Source organism: Synchiropus splendidus, chromosome 1 (genome assembly GCF_027744825.2).
Source record: "Synchiropus splendidus isolate RoL2022-P1 chromosome 1, RoL_Sspl_1.0, whole genome shotgun sequence".
NCBI classification, from domain to species: Eukaryota; Metazoa; Chordata; class Actinopteri; order Syngnathiformes; family Callionymidae; genus Synchiropus; species Synchiropus splendidus.
In genome coordinates, this window is record NC_071334.1 from 23,555,839 (window position 1) to 23,566,326 (window position 10,488).

General features: G+C 42.0%; 1 long non-coding RNA gene across 2 annotated transcripts; it reads left to right on the forward strand.

Moving 5' to 3' along the window:
- The first annotated feature begins 2,486 nt into the window (after positions 1 to 2,486).
- On the forward strand, positions 2,487 to 5,923 carry LOC128769385 (uncharacterized). 2 transcript variants are annotated; one of them, XR_008416390.1, is made up of 3 exons: positions 2,487 to 3,214; positions 3,804 to 4,223; positions 4,576 to 5,923. It is a non-coding gene; the product is annotated as an uncharacterized LOC128769385 (long non-coding RNA). The 2 variants fall into 2 exon arrangements; XR_008416389.1 differs by having other exon boundaries at positions 3,804 to 4,009; positions 4,129 to 5,923.
- The last annotated feature ends 4,565 nt before the right edge of the window (positions 5,924 to 10,488 follow it).

Here is a 10,488-nt window from a genome sequence, read left to right on the forward strand (position 1 = left end):
GCCAAAGACCACCAAACCCTGATGCCCTTCAGGGCATTCAACCTGTGATTGAGTCTGTTTTGGAGGACGGTATAATTATCCCATGTCCTGACTCACCTGTCCAGACTCCAATCTTTCCAGTTAAGAGAATCAGGCAGCCTCAGGAGCCAACAGAATGGAGGTCTGTTCAAGATTTGTTTTGTTTTGTTTTTGTTTTGTTGGTTTTCATTTTGTTTCAATGGGAAGAGGATGGAACCACAACCTTGAGGATCTGTGAGAAACTCAGTCTGCGCTCAGAGTTCTAAAAGCAAGAGAGGAACAGCGTAACCAAAAGCACTGAGCTTGTCTTGACCACTAACCTTCATTAGCTTAAGAAATCATTTTCCATCACAAAGGTCAGAAATGAATAATGATAGCGTGATAGTTTGAGACGTTGCCATGCTAGTTTTCAGTGTCACTTTGGGTGTTCACAGCCTGTGATAATTACGCCATTAGTAATAATGAATTTGTTCAACATAATTCATTATTAATGCTTAATAGGGATGTCCTGTGTCATCTGATGATGTTCTACAGTTATTAAAGTGAGGCAGACCCTGACCCTGATCTATTGTTCTCAGAATCCTGAAGAAGTCAGTTGAAGAAGGCGAAGCCGTAACAACTTGAATGTGTTGGCTGAGTTCATGTCGAAGGTGAGGTCAACTGCATCTGGTGGGTGAAAGAGTGGCAGCTTTTAGATTTTCATCAAGGGTCATGTGATCAAAGATGAAATTATTCTGGAAGGTAGTGTGTCTTTGGCGATTAGCAGCTGGTTTGGTCAGTGGTCCCACAAAAGAGAGGAAATCCAGGGTGGGCTTCAACTTCTGGATTCGAGAGTGTTCTTATGAAGATATTTTGGCCAGTCTTCATAAGGCGTTGAGGGTTAAAACGTCAAAATAAATTGGCCAAACTGAGGAGCGTAACAATTTATTTACCAGATGGATGGATCGGTAAATATCCCTACAATTCAAATAGATTGATCTGTGCTTGGCAGGTTGGCTTTCTGAGCGGCATACATCAATTTAAAATTGTTCTAAATGGTAATTAATTGATTGTATTGCTATTGATATATAAATTATACGGAGCATTCCATAATGGCAGACTTTGCATAAATGTGTTTTCTGTACTTTTATTAGGATGAAGACGTTAATCGTCACTCAATTGGACCGGCTTCTCCGTGACATGACATGACACTGATCTGGTGCAGATTATATATGTATTGTTCACTCGGAAATGATCAAATTCAAAAACTATCTAACTCATGGCTCTGTCTCATGTAGAGTACGTTGGGGTTAATGAAAACGATTTCAATTTGGTTGACTGACAAATTGGAGGGTAGAACAGTGCAGATGAGAACAGTTTGTAACAGTCAAATGTCAGCAATGTGAGATAAGCTAATTTAAATCTGCTCATGTTCCATATCTAAACTGGCTGATTTAAAACTTACTCTAGACAACGTGTATATGTTTTCAGTATCTTAACTATCATTGTTTGTCAGCTCAATGTTGAGATGTTGAGCTGCTGTTGGAAGGGGGATTTGCAAACCCTCAGTTGCATCGCTGTATCAGACTGTACACAGTCCCAGCTGTTCTTTCTTGCACTGAGACAGAACAGTAGTAGCAAAAACAGAGAACAGTGGTTTGTATTGGAGCCACCTACACCTGATATCAATATCTTAAAAAGCATATGTAGTGATTCCTTCTCCAGAGATTCAAGCATGGACCTGGTGAACGTTTCTGGAATGTGTAACTTCAACTCGGAGACATCTCCTTGAGTTCCCACCATGCCTGTTGCAGCTCAGAGGTTTCTGAACCCTCCGATAAGGACCATAAATCATTGGAATGGTCAAAGGGGGGGAGAGACTAGAGCAACAGTCCAGGATGCTGTGCCGTAAGAGGAAAAAACCCTGACCAACTTGTGAACCCTGTTTGGTGGGAGACACACACAGCTCCTCCTTCTCCAGGTTCCAGATGAACAAAGACAGACTTGTATGTGAATGTGTCTTAATGTGTATTTCTTAAAAAGGACTTCGTTTCCCACTTAACCCATGGTTTCACAGGATGTTCAAGCAAACCAGATGTCCTGAACATGTGATGTTAAACTTGACATGAATGGTTGATTGTTATGTTGATCATTATAATAAGACAATGTGCTAGAGTGGTCATGTTTGGTGTCGTTTGAATGCTTAAATTGAGATGGGAAAGTTTTGACAGATTGTGAGCAATTTTACAACTCAGGTAATGTTTTATTGTCAAATAAAACTCCGGTACTGGGGGGATCAAAATCTCCCATCTCAAGACTGGAATTTACGACCCCGTTGGAGGAGGAGGAGGAAGGCCAGGCTTGGAAATCCTCGTCCAATCAGCAATAGGTGATGGAACTCCTTCAACCAATCAAAACTGGACAAGGAGACTCTTCATGAGAGTTTAAAAGACCCAGTCTACAGAGGTTCTCCCCTCTGTGCGCTCTGTTCACCTCTCTGTTCACCCCTCTGTTCACCCCTCTGTTCAGCCCTCTGTGTCCCTCTGTGCTCCTCTCCCCTCTTCTTCTGCCGCTTCCTCTGGATACTTCACCTCTTACAACCAACTACAACCAACTTCCTCGACGGTTCCTGCTCAAGTTTCCTGCAAAGACTCTTGCTTCTCCTCCACCCTTGAAGCTGTGCCAGCGTTCCACTCGCTGCCCATCCAAGTGTGAGAGTGATCGAGAACTTCTCCAAAGTTGCACGTCGCCCTCGTCCTACAGCGGTCTGCCAAGCCAGAGCCTCCTTCAGGAACGGCCCAGTCACACCACGTGATCACAGCCAGCGGCCGTGACGAGCACGCGAGTCCAACTTCCAACAACCTTCCGCTGCCTGGAGTGTGTCATTAAGGCGACCACTCTAGAAGGTTGTTCAGACCGGTGAATCACCTGGCACGAGAGAAAGATACGCCTTCGGTCTTACGCCGCTCTCTGCCAGCTACGATCACCCCGTCTGCGACGAAAGATCCACCGCGGTCCGGAAGACGATCCGAGAGTGCCATCGACGCCTGAAGCTGCGTGTCCTCATCACCTCCAAGTCACCTCGCTGAGAACCAGGACGCCTCCCTCCAAAGCCGCCTGCCTCCTCCCTCACCTCCTGACCGACCTTCTGCATCTACTCATCACCCTCTCATCCATCCATCCATCCATCCCATTCATCCCTCCATTCATCGCCAAAGTAAGCCGCTGCTTGTCATCTCTGCACAGATTGGTGTGTTGGGGTTTAGTAATATCATTACTTGCCTGAGGTTGACAGTTAGACTAGAACGTCTCAACTTTCCCATCAGTTACATACGCGTCTGATGCAGTATTGACATTGCTTCATAACTGGTTTGCGTTTCCATCGCGATATTGTTGGGATCATATTATTCTACTTCTGCATCTTTCCTGTTTCTTTCTGTTCTTTTATTCCTAAATAAATCTATAAAATTACGTTGGTCTTGATCACGTTTGGACTTTGGAGTGTATTATAATCAATCTAAGAGCCTCTGATCAGTAAAGGACATTACATCACGAGTAGTGACTTCAGATAAATAGATTGATTACGCTAATAATTAATTAAGTTACCACAGTTAATTAATTAATTAAGTATTAATCAAGAGAGCTTAATAGTCTCCTGGAAACTATATTTCAGGTGGTGCCCCAAACTTTCGAGGAGATATTATTTTCCATAATATCCACGTCACAGACGCAGGCGTCCGTGACTAGACCATCCGTCACTTTCACTACACATGCGATAACCTATTTTGTCTCTTTTTATCTTTAAGGCAACTAAAGTCTGGACCTGTGAATGTTATGGTGGTTGTGAGGTCCAAACCTGCATCAACTTGTGGAATTAGGTTAAAAGGGGAAGACTGTCAGCGACACCAATTGATACTCAACGGAGGGCAGTTTGACCGCGGTGTGCAGCTGTATTCATAGGTGTCATTGAAAACCACTCATGCAGCAAGAGAGCATCTTCACTCATAAACAGGTTCGACCTCATATTAAACTGCTGCATCTGCATTGCGATCTACTGACGACACTGGAAGTGCATGCATTATTCAATACGTGTGCCTTCATTGACTACACCGTCACGTGTGTGTCCTCCAGCGTACGGTACACAAACAAATGCTCACTTCACTGATGGTGGCTGCAACAGTCTGGATCATCGCCAACGCACCAGTGCGGCTGCTCATTGAACGCCGGTTTGTGCTACCAGTGGCGTCACGTGGTTTCCCCATTACACTAAAACTTATTATAAAATTATTATGATCGTTGTTCTCCCTAGCTGCTTTTATCATCTTAAAAGGCTCCAGTTGCAATAATTGACATTAGTGATTTTTTTGTAGTTTAGCAGAGCAGTTTGACTGAGGCAGTCATTTTGGCAAATTTAAATTGTTATTCATTTGAAATTACAAACATTTTATTTTGATGTAAAGCTACTCTATGGGTATGTGAGACTAGATTACTGAAGAGCACAAACACCACGCAGGTATGATGCGACCATATGCTCACCTATTGTCACGGTCTGTTTTGTTTGTGCTTTTGTATGTGCAGATCGTCCATGCTCCTATGCTGGTCAAGTTGACTTCTCTTGCTCTCCTCATGTTCCCTGGTGTTTTCTCCAGAGCTTGGGCTTTTGGTACTGTGAGTGTATTTTTCAACCTCCTAGTGATTTTTGTTCATTTTATTCTCTGATTCCTGTAAAGTGTTGAGGTTTTCCACTATGTGCATTGTCTGTTTTTTGTGTGAGACTTGTGACCACCACATTATCCTCTGTTTATTTCTACCAGCGTGTTGTATTCCGCTGAGGTTTCTGTTACAGTTGCCAGGTTCCCCTGGTCTGCACATTGAGGAAAGCTTTAAATAGTTTTCATCAGAAAGGAAATATACTGCTATCAGCATTCACCCATCCCGGTGATGGACTGGTCATGGCCGGTCAGGTCAGAGCACGCATTTGACAGGTGCATCACAGCAATAGCCTGGTGCTTCCCAACAGGGAGCTGAGAGCTTTGAGGTTCCACCAGACCCTTGCAGGGACTGACTCACCTACACCGTGTTCAGGACAGCTCAGAGAGTTTGACAGGTGGAAATGAAAGACCTGATGTCAATTCTTCTCCCAGAGAACCTCTCTAAATGAAATTCACCCCTCACAACAGCGGGTGCACACAAATAGACACAAATGCTGAACCACTCAATTTGAAATTGCAGTTGGATAAGTGTGTAGACATGGACTCATCCATGGCGTCCACAGGTATAGAGCTTGTCGTGTGGCATCACTACATACCACTCCCAGACAACTGAGCTCCTCACCCAATGTAAAAATAAGAGTGTGGCCACTTTGCAAAGAAAACTTATTTGTTCTGCTTTAAAGTAGTGAAGTTCAAAAAAACAATCCAGGCTTGTTTCCACCAGACGAAAATCCAACAGCTAAAGGGAATAGATTGATTATATTGTGTGATACTAATGAAGTACAGGGGACACATGGTGCATGTGTCTCTGCAACGTGAATATGTCTTAATCAAACATTTGCAGCATGTGCAGAATTATTTACAGATTTGCAGAAGTTGACCAATCGATGGAAAAACGGGCGTCTGCACTCAGGATGACCCGCTGACCAGACCAAAAAGGAGAACAGCAACCGCCACCTCGAAACCGCCAACACCCAAGTGGAAAGTTACTGAAGACAACACCTTGAATAGTATAAGAAGGAGAAGTGGTCATCTCGATGTGTGCTTCTACTGGTGTCTGACCTGTAAGTCACGACTCTCGTTGTGCTGCAGACTCTACCCAGAGAAGAGCCCGGATCGATCTGTATTTTGCCTTGGCTGATTGTTTGCTACGCTGAGAATAAACCAGACTGATTATTGGTATGTTGAAGTTTCTTTATTGACAACCACCTGGAACAACGGACACAATTGGTAGGAAGAGTTAACGGCGAAGACATCAAACTATTTCCTACACAGCTTAACTGACGACATGTTCTTGGCTTGACCAATTTCAGCTCAATGTGACACACTGGCAGTAGCTCTCACAAAGGACAAATGAGGAGAGGAACGCTTTAATTTTCAAATATATTCTTCAACTTCCATGTGTCCTGTCGCAACCTTTCCCGTTTGTGATAACTGTGATAAGCTGAATCCAGGTGTGTGAGGGTGCAAAGACACACACAATGAATGGCTATCTTTCATCACCCTGCTGCACCTAAAGTCTGGTGAGCAAATACGCCAATTTTTATGACTTGAGACAAAGCACCAACACCTCAAACTGCCGGGTGACCTGTTGCAACCTTTCCCGTTTGGTTCCAAGGAATCTGTGATGACTGTGATAAGCGGAATCCAGGTGTGTGAGAGTGCAGAGTCACTCACACAATGAATTGGCATCCTTCATCCTGCACCTCATGGTAGACTTGAGAGAAAGCACCAACACTGCAAACACATCATATTACTTGTCCACATTTTTTTCATAACAATGTGTGTTGTTGCTATTCAATAGACTAAAGAACAACTTCTGCATTTATTCCCAAGTGAATCTCCACCGTGTGGAGAGGACATTAAATAAGGGAAAACAACGTATTTTGTCCTCTGATCAGTTTTCCTCATATTTTTCTTGTTTATTTACAAAATGAAGTATTGTACGTATTAATAGTATTTTAATATTTATTTAACGGCAGATGATATAGTTATTTAAAATCACTAAAGAATGTTTATTCATGTGCGTGACTTAAACTATAAATGCTCAAAGTTACGTGTGACATTTTTGCTGTAGAAATATAGATTTATTGTAATGTACAGTTGATGAAAGCCATAATCTGAATTACGCAATACATTTTTTATTTTTTAAGAAAAAAAAACAAAATATCTGACTACACAGTCATGCGCAGCATGTCTTGAAGTTTCGTGAATATTTACTGTTGAGATGTTTAATGATTGGCGTCTAAGTACAATTGAAAATGTCAAAAATGTATTGTATGTAACATTAGTAATGACACTAATCAACTACACTTACATGATATTAATCAATATTTCTATGGTAAAAATTTATAAAACTTGAAAAGTAATACTAAAAAATAAACTACTATTTTTTGGCATAACATCATCAATCAACATCACCATACTTCAATACATATAACAATATTTATACAGTAAAATACATGAAACCTATGAAATATGAACAAAATTAATACATTCAAACATGTCCATGACATCAGTGATGACTTTACTTATTATATAAATTGCTCTGTATTTATATGACAACATATGAACATTTCTGCAGTAAATATACATTATTTAACATTATTTTGAAGTAGTGCTGCAACAAATCGCTATGATGATAGCCGTCTACTCACAGACTAGGAGAGAGAAAAAAATAAAACGCTTCCAGACGCGGGTTCGGAGGTGCTGAGGTGTGTCGTGGAGCATTGCATGGATGCGCTTCTACGGACTGCGGATGGTAGCTCAACCCTGGGCTGCATCAGTGATATTAATTCAGTGTCTTCGTCCTCTGAGCTCCAGTGCTCCACCTCTGTGTAGTTAGCAGCTGGAGCTGCAAGGATCCAGCACTGCATGTTATCGATGTTATAAACTTGAATTCAAGTTGATTCTAGTTTGAGAATACAGTTCAACTGCTAGACATTTGGACTGTGTTCCCCAACTTCTCTGTGAGGAGAGATGTGACGTATTCAAGCAGCCACTGAAACTTAAAAACGCGCCGGTAAATCCCAAACCTGCAGCCAGGTACATCGACGGAGTTTGGCGCATGGACTTTGGTTGGAATGGTTGTTTCCATGACCCCATTTGGTCATTGTCTATTTGTTATCTCACCAAGGAGCGTGGGCAAATGTTCATGCATGGCGGACGTCATGTGGTTGTTGGAAGTGTATGTTTGTGCATCTGTAGTGTTTGAGGTGAATATTCTGTAATGTCTCCAAACTTTGGACGTGTTATGTTGTTTTTTTTTATATATTTGTTGATGCATTGTCCTTGTATGACAATAAATCAATATTTCTACAGTAAAAATTGTATGTAACCTTGGTCCTTTATTGTCCAAAACTTTCTGAATGTGAATACAGAGTTGACTTCTGTCAGCTTCTCCTACTTTATATAAATGAATTAAAATATGTCGCGTGATGTTAGTAATGTTAATAGTCCATGATACTGGGAACAATATTTCTTCTGTAAAAAAAACCAAACAAAACCTGTAGTTGAAGTCATGCTGAACACAAATGTGCACTATTAAGGACTAAAAAACCATTAAGGACTTTTTTTCTGGAAATTAATTAGCCATGCAAATCCTGACAAACGTTACATCAATAGCTTTAGAAGTCAGGCGTCTACCATAAAGACTGGAGTGACTTTATGTGCGGTTGGATGGTGGCTCACTTGACCGCAGTGTTTCCATCACAGTTACAAGACTGAAACCTAGAAATGTTATTTAGAGAGTCAATGTAGAGGGGTGGACATATATTTAATCTCCCAGCGACATCTCTGTATAACGCACGTGTGTTTGAAGGAAAGAAGGAAGAAGTTACAAGTAGTTACAAGAGGCAGTCGTTTGATTTTTTTTTAGGTTTTATTCTAGGGATGGAGTGTTAGAACAATGCTCTGTGAAATCCATTTTCCACAAAAATTGATTTGCATTAGACTGAATTAAATGTTCAATCCTATTTACAGAAGAGAGATCAATGACAATGGCATGAGCGCTGCTTTAAACCCTGAAAAAATGTGCCTTATGATGTAAATGGACCAGGTGAATGAACCATACTCTCAACTGGCCAAAGTTAACCTTTTTATGGCTCCACAATCCAAACCTGGATTGCTTCTAAATTTAAATGCCATAACTCCAAAATTAGCAGTGTGTTTACTCTCACCACATGAGACTTCATTTGTCTATTGGCTTATTTATTTTGTTTATTTTTATTGGCTTAGTCTGGCAAAATACTCAGCATGCGACCGCTCAATCCGACTATGGGATTCTCTCTCCGGACACTTGAACTTGGATAATGCAGTTAACAGCTCGATCAAGCTTGCATGTAGTGAACCAGCACTGATGTAAAGCCCTGCAGTTCCACAGAAGACTCACAAAAAAAGGAAGATGTGAAGACAGTCTAATAGCCTTATACCCAATAGAGTGGTATGTGTGACTGTCTTAATGATAGGAACTAGACCTGGATCTTTGTTGATGATAATACATACCAACTGTGCAGTGCACCTCTGTGTGTGTCGGATGACTCTCCTCCGCCCTCTTCACCATGATATTGATGAAGGAAATAGTCCATTCACGCATTCGGGGGGTTGTTGCTACTCTATATGGACAATTGAAGGCATGGCATCATGCAAATGAGCCGATCCATGCATGTGTGTGGTGTGTACTGACAGGTCGGATTTATGATCACAGATTACTTCCTGGTCTGGCTGTTATGTGCACGTTGAATAAATTCATATTTCTGTACTTATTTCATCTGTTCAACTGAATTTACCCCCCTTTTGTATGCATGGTTGAGGCCCCAGGTACTGCCGTTTGTTCTAGCCGTGGTTCCTTGCTCATCAAGGACATGAAGCTGTAGCCGAGGGCATCATGGTCATTTGCATTCAGAAGCTCTTTTGCCAACTCTGACTAATTCTGCACAAGCTTTACATTGATGCCAAGCATCAAAACCACAATGGACTGGATCACTGTCACAAAAATGTGTCATCCGTCCTGCTGCCTCAGCTTCTCATGACTGGAAGGTGAGAAATCAGACGCAGTTTGGTTGACAGAGCTCGCTGGAGAAACCATGTCGTCGCCACAGAGTACAATGAATCGGAGTAACAAGCAGCCAAAGTTAAGGAAGGTCTGGGAGACAGCTTCAGAATGAGCCTCATCGCAAGCACTTTGACGCAAGCACAACTGCCGTATCAGCATAGGATGCGGAAGTGCACTTTTCGAACATCAATATATTATGGGATGGGAGAGAGGTTGATCATTGTTGGTCCCGCATGCATGATTTTAGCTCAACAATTCAAAATGAAAATTTGGAAGGCTTTGGGTCCTTTGTCGAAGATGTACATTCCGGTGAGTGACTGGAAACCCTCCCATGATAATCCTTCTCTTTTTCTACTGTCTTCCTTTCACCTCATGGTCATACTGTCTCATGTCTGTCAAACTTTTGTGAGGATCGAACTCTGACCCCTTCTCTATGTTTTCTTCTCCTGCAACTCCAACAACACCTGAACCCATCTCACCTCTGGTCCAAGTGAGTTGTGGGCAGGACACCGACATGACGTGGGTCCTATCAATGATTGTTCTCCAGTGCAAATACAGCCAAAGACCACCAAAACCTGATGCCCTTCAGGTGCCTGTGATTGAGTCTGTTTTGGAGGACGGTATAATTATCCCATGTCCTGACTCACCTGTCCAGACTCCAATCTTTCCAGTTAAGAGAATCAGGCAGCCTCAGGAGCCAACAGAATGGAGGTCTGTTCAAGATTT